The sequence below is a fragment of the Pinus tabuliformis genome, chromosome 4_1 (assembly GCF_031772625.1).
Source record: "Pinus tabuliformis cultivar Carrire ecotype Pingquan chromosome 4_1, CPIR1, whole genome shotgun sequence".
NCBI lineage: Eukaryota > Viridiplantae > Streptophyta > Pinopsida > Pinales > Pinaceae > Pinus > Pinus tabuliformis.
Window position 1 is genome coordinate 813,291,731 of NC_142303.1, and position 7,026 is coordinate 813,298,756.

At 36.9% G+C, this 7,026-nt stretch overlaps 1 pseudogene; it reads right to left on the reverse strand.

Moving 5' to 3' along the window:
• Positions 1–295: 295 nt before the first annotated feature.
• LOC149178711 (uncharacterized) lies at positions 296–1,137 on the reverse strand (annotated as a pseudogene).
• Positions 1,138–7,026: the final 5,889 nt, after the last annotated feature.

Consider the following 7,026-nt stretch of genomic DNA (forward strand, 5'->3'; position numbering starts at 1 on the left):
GTTTGCAATTTCGATGTTGAACATATAAGAAAACTAATTGTGTGATAGAGCTATCTTTTCCAAGCAAGAGGAAAGAGTTGCAGGTTCTTGGTGTAGTAGGAGGAAATTTCTACTTAAATTTGTCACCCACCAATCTGTCGCAGAAGTTCAAAATGAGGAGTATTATGTTGTAAGAAAAGTCAAATTATCACCCAGCCTATGCTATCAACATGGAGAGAACTTGTCAGCATGAGGGAGCAGAGCGATGAAGGCGATGAAAAGAGGAAACTGGAAAATTCGTGACAGAGCTAATTTTCTATTTACAGGCATGATCTATTCTTTTACTTCTCCTCATAAGTATCTCAGCAGCCCAGGCCTTGCCAACATGTGTTTGAAATTTCTCTATGGTAGACTCAAAAAAATCATCCAAGATTGTCCCGTGTTCTGTTTCATTCTCCAACGCCTGTAGAATCAATTCTACCTTATCAAAGTCCTTTACCATATTTGCTTTTGGAGAAGAGTTATTTTCATATTCATTCCATAACTCTCTTATTTCCATAGCTCTCACTCCTCCGCCAAGGAGTCTGCACATCTCATCCAAAGCCTCCCTTTCTCTGCTGATTTTTTCTTCTTTACGTATACCATTTCAGGGAGTAATGTCGCCAACAATAGCTTCAGCAATATGATGAATGATTTCCATCTACCCACACCTGTCTCTGTTAATACCAGAAACATTTGCAACAATGAGAGCCATTGCAGCCATTCGGTACATGTGATCAGTTATGGATTCTGCATTCTGTATTCCATGGTTGACCCATCCCATTCTTTTTGTGGTCTTGAGTAGTTGACAGAGAGTGAGAAAGTCAATTGCTGAAGAAGGAGAGGGTGGGGAGAAGGAACAAGACTGAACAAATTGTTCGTCTTTTGCTTCCTGTTCTTTTGAATAAGCGCCATTGGCACTCTCGGCTCTGGGAGGGTCCCTAGGTTTCACTGAGTGTCTGAGGTGTTGATGTTGCATGCTTAATGTTCTCCAGTATTCTTCACAACAATTGAACTTTATAGGATTAGAAAAGCAAGGAGATGGCGATGGAGATGGAAAGTTATGATTCATCAATCGGCGAAAAAGGACAAATGAAAGATCGATGTGTTCGTCCCCATTTCTGTCTCAACAAAGGAAGGGAGGAGGAGGAGCACAAGTTTTGAGTTTTGGTGAGATTGAATTTCTTCATGTGGTATCGAATTTTTGAATGCATGTTATTTTTTCAAATTACTCCGTAAACGTGAATTCACTTTATTAAAGGGAAACACTAAAATTCTTTTAAATGATAATTTAAGAGATTTTTTTTAAGTTTATAAATAAAGTGAAAAAGTGTATAGCTTTGTAATAAACATGTCTAAAGTGAAAGGAAGGTTCGAGACCCATATTTAGTTTATGTTTATAAAGTAAAAAGAAGGTGAAAATTTTAAAAGTGGAGAGATAAGTGTGCATTTATTTTAGTGTGGAGTGACAAGTGGGAATTTTATAAAGGGTTTATTTCTTTGTAATGGAGTGATAAGTGAATTTCTTTGAGAGAAATTCTTTTTTGTAATCCAAAGTAATGTTTTACTTTGAGAGTGATTGAGCAAGTGCAGGCAATTTTTTGAAGATAAAAGTTTGCAAGTGTGACATTCTCATTGCTTGAGAAGGAGAAGGATGATGTACTCTCATATTTACATAAAAACATATCATTTTTGTGGTGCTTGTGTTCTAGATCCGCCCAAAATTGAATAAGGGGATCTTAGGTACACCATGTGTATGTTTGTAATGGTGCATGCTACCTAATATTATGCTTAAACAAAACAACTACATGCACATAAGAAAGTTTACATATACAAGTCATCGATCAAGCTCCTGAAATCAACACTCTTGTAATCACTTAAGTTCATAAACACAAAGCGTCACATCATCGACTTGATAAAAGCAATCTTCTGCAACAACTTTTCACAACAGCTAATTCATGCCATCAAGTTAAGGACGCTACACACTCAAGCAATTCAAAGTACAATCGCCATCAACATTTTTAACACTTTCTGTATCACTTGCAATGTTTTAATTGAATTGTTCGGGTACATTTTCGATTGTAACTAACACCCTCATTCGATTTGTTAAAGTGCATACATTAAGTTGTTACTTGAACATTGAATTTATCATTTTTCATTTGGGTGCATTTTCGACAGTGTTCGACACCCATCATTTTTTAGCACATTCAGTGCATCACTACGTGCAGTAATCACCCAAAAGTTCAAGACAACAAGTAATTCAGCAAGTGAGCGTGTTCATAAAACAATCAAGTAAGTTCAAGCACATAATCAAGCATGCAATGATCATCAAACGAGCGTGACTTCTAATCTTCAAGTGAGCATCAAAACAAGCATGTGTCTACAGCAAGCACACTAAGTTCAAGTGAGCGTGAACACACCAAGAGAGCCTGTATAAAGTTCATTAAAGCACTCATAACATTTCATTCAAAGTGATCATCATCAAGTGAGCGTGAAATCTACAATTCAAGCAAGTGTTTAAAAGTATCAGCCACGGTACAAGCGAGCCTATCATTTCAGTGATCAACTCAGCAATTTTTCAAGCCTGACTTCTTCAACAAGCAAGCCTGACTTCAAAGTAAGCAAGGCAACATGGCGACACACATTCAGCTATCCCAAATTATTCACAATTTAATGTTATCCTCAGCCAACAACATGGTGCACATTATCAAAACCACTCTTTCTGACATTCAAGTGCATCTTCAACATGCACCTGAAACGATTGAGTTCCTTCAACTAGAATCGCAACTGTAGATAATTGAGTTGCAAGAGAAGCGTGTTGCTTCCAAATCTTTTCCAGATACAACTAATCATTCAAACTCATTCATCCAACCAACTTCAAGTGTTGAAGTTGTTCCAATGAAACTTTTTTCCAAACCCATCATCAAGCCATGGGAAGAAATCCAAAGTAATCGAAATCAACACGGCTTAGGATATGTTGAAGATGACGACAACTTACATATCCCTAATTATTCAAAGCCCATTCAGTTCGTCAGTGTCGGATTACTTGAACATATCACCTCAGCAAGTTCTACGCAAGTTGTAGACAGACATCAATGTACACAAACTGAAAGAGCAGACAAACATAAATGCATGCAAACTCAAGTTGCAGACAAACTGAAATGTTCTCATTGTCAAAGAACTGGCCATCTAGAAGATCATTGTTTTGATCTCCATCCTTGTCACCATTGTGGCAAGTCGAATCATTCATCAGAGAAATGCTGCAAACATGACCAACCTGCCAGATTGAAGATAAATTATCCATGGATTGATCCATGGGAATGGTCATCCACAGCCAAAAGGTTGTACAAGTTTTACAATCGGATTCACTCACACATATTGCAGCCAACAGTCAAATGACGATGGTACTCTCGTGCAGTTGAATGGGGGAGTACAACAGTGAAACTATCCTACACTTGAAGGATGGGAGTTCAGATATCAAATGAAGATGATTGTCTCTCCTTTCAGATCAAAAAGGGGGGAAAATGTCAATGAAATTGACAAGTGGTTGTTAAACTGAAAGTCTCAACAACATCAGCGAAGCAACCAGTGGGCATTTTTCATCAGCAGTGAGCATCAGAAAATTCACAAGTGGACGATCAACAGCAAAAGCAGCAGTGAGCATCTTTCATCATAGCAAAAGAAACATTGAGTTGTTTTTTCGACATCTTCAGCCAGTGGGTGACCATCATCAGAAAATACGCCAGTGGGCATTCATCAAATTTTGTCAGTGGACATCGGATGTTGTTTTCAAGCAAAGGATAGTTGGATCCTTTTGTAGCTTGGCACGTGATGGAGTTGTCAAGTGACATTTAGAGATGAATCAAACATGCAACTGATTCATTTTCTCTTCAGATTTGAGTTTTTTCCAGCATCCAGCTTTGGCAGTTTTTCAGGCAAATGATTTTTGAGGAGCAACTTGAGAACTTGGAAGATGGTTCCTTGTTCTTTTTGGATTTATCATTGGGGGGGGGAATGTTAGCCTCACTCTCTTAAAAAAAATTATAAATCCAAATAAAATAATTAATTAAATTAAATCATGAGAGTTAGTTTCTCAAACTAAGGAGTTTAGTTAGGAGGAGAGATCCTCTCCAATTAGTTCTCCTAAATTAGGGTGTAAGTTTAGAAAATGTCTCAACCAAGTGATTCTAAGATAGACACACTATCTTAAGACCACTTGCTCATGTATTTAAATGTATTATTACATTATTTGAATAAGAGTGAATTACATGAGCATGAGAGGCCACATGATGGCTCTCTAGCTTTTCTGCCAGTTTGTCTTTTGTGTGTTGTTGGTTTATTGTTTTGTGAGTTAATTTGTTGTGCATATGATTTTATGGTTGTGTGATTCTCCCTCACTTGGTAGTGGAATTGCCTCAAATATGTCTTGCTCACTCGTTAGTGGACTTGGATTGCTCACTATACTTGCATCACTAGATCCTTCTTTTTTATATTACTGCTGCACATGGTTGTCTTTAGCTTCATCATTGTTATCTTCAATCAGTAAAGGCATGTGCCACTCCTCATAGCCTTTGTCTTTGTTCCCTTCATCAACCTGTTCATGGAATATAACATCTCTACTTACAAATACCTTGTGAGTAGATGGATTAAACAATTTGTATGCTTTAAACTCAGAACAATACCCTACAAATATGCATTTTATGGCCTTAACATCCAATTTCTTCCTATCCTCCTTAGGAATATGTGCAAAATATTTCAAACCAAATACTCTTAAATGACTAACTACAAGCTTAAAACCATATAAAGCCTCGAATGGAGTCTTAAGATCAAGGCTCTTCGTTGGACTCCTATTCTTTAAATAGACTGCAATATTAATAGCTTCTGCCCAAAAACCATTAGATAGGTTCTTACCTTTCAACATGCTACGTGCACACTCCACCAGAGTTTTGTTCTTTCTCTCTGCAACCCCGTTCTGTTGTGGAGTGTGGGGTACTGTAAACTATTGAATTATTCCATGGTCCCTGCAATATTTGATGAATTTTCCAAGCTTGTATTCTCCCCCTTGATCTAAGCGGATAATTTTGATGACCTTCCCTGTCTGTTTTTCAACCATACTTCTAAATTCTTTAAAATATTCAAAAGTATGAATTTTATTTTTAGAAAATATACCCAGGTATATCTTGTGCAGTCCAACAAATAACAAAAAATATTAAGCTCCTCATAATGACCTTGTTTGCATTGGTCCACATATATCAATGTGCACAAGCCCGAGTATATCTCTCTTTCTTATATTTAAACTGGGGGGAAATTCATCCATGTGCATCTTCCCAAGTGCACATCCTTCACAATCAACATGTGCATTTTTTAAAACAGTTAGTCCATTAACCATACCTTTTAGTAGCAATAAGTCATGAATATTGATGTGTTTGAATCTTTGATGCCAATATTCTTTGTTGTCATAGTTGTTGAAGTTAAAGCTTGGTGTGGCACGCTTGTAACATTCGACTTGTACAGGCCTCCAACTTGTATTCCAGATGCAACCAACTTCTGTTGATCCAATAAATCCTTTATGACAAAATAGATTTTGAAAAATTCTACTTTCAAGTTCTAATATGCAATCATGGAGAATGAGATCAAATTATTTTTAATGCCCAATACATACATCACATTCTGGATGTGCCTAATATTACCATCAGGCAATATCATAGGAATGTTTCCATACCCTTTAATCTGGTATGCTATGTCATCACCAAGGTAGATATTAGCACCATTGCTGGTCTCTTTAAAACTTTCAAACCAGTGCTGTTGGACACCTAATCCTAAATGGTTAGTGTGGAAGTTGAATGGACAAAAGCAGTCCAAGAGACCTTGGGATCTGAAACCCAAGAGTCACATAATGTACTATAAATGTAAATCATTTGTCAATAAAAATTGTATTGCATGTTTTATCTTTATATCTCTCTTGTTGTCCATGTGAGTTTAACAAGTGCTTATTACCTATCATTTGAGTGGATTTTCTGGAACCCACAAACCAGGTTTTGGCCACATTAGTTTCAGCAAAGAAATTAGAATCAAACAAAAATAGTTTGAGATTATGATTCTGATCTTCATAAGCAAAATGCCTTGTATTCTTCTTATGTCTGTGTCTGGCTTTATAAAAAATTCTAGCAATGTGACCAGATTTACCAGACTAAAAGCACTTGATTCTTGAATCATCTCAGGTTGAGGACATCCCTTAGAATGGATTTTTCTGGGGTGTACCATCGCCTTTCTGTCCTACTCCTGGTTTCCCTTTGAAAGACTTTTTCTTTTCCATCAATGCAAGATTTGCATTCTGAGGCTTCAAATTCATATGTCTCTCTTCTTCTTGCATCAAGATCCCTTTTAGCTCTTCAAAGGTGGGAATTTTTTCCCTCGCTTTCATCCCTATAATAAATATTTGATAATCATCAATCATACCATTTAATATAATTGAGAAGAGATCAGTGTTGGACACTTTCTCTCCTATGTCTCCTAGCTTGTCTCTTAGCTCTTTGATCTGAGAGATGAATGTAGAAACAGATTCATTCTCCTCCATTCTGATAGAGAGAATCTTACTCTTCAAAAAAAACATACAATTTGTATTATTTATCTCATATAGGTCCTTGAGAGTCACCCAAATATTATTGGCAGATTTTCAGTCTCTGATGTGAGGGATGATGTTGTCTTTCACTTAAATATTTAACAACACCTTCGCTTTGTTTTCCCTCCTCTCCCAATCTTGAATTGATACAATTGTTCCTCCTCCCGTTTTAGATATCTTCACTTCATCCCCATTTGCAATTTCCCATGCACTCGAGCCCTCAAACAGTGTCTGCAATTTGAATTTCCAAGTTGTGTAATTTGACCCATCGAGCTTATTGCTTTCATTCAGCTACGCTTATCCCATGTGATTGTTCATTGTAAAAGGATTTATCTATGTATCCACCTCAAGATCGTCAATCTCCAACAATCTATCTAGCCAACAAC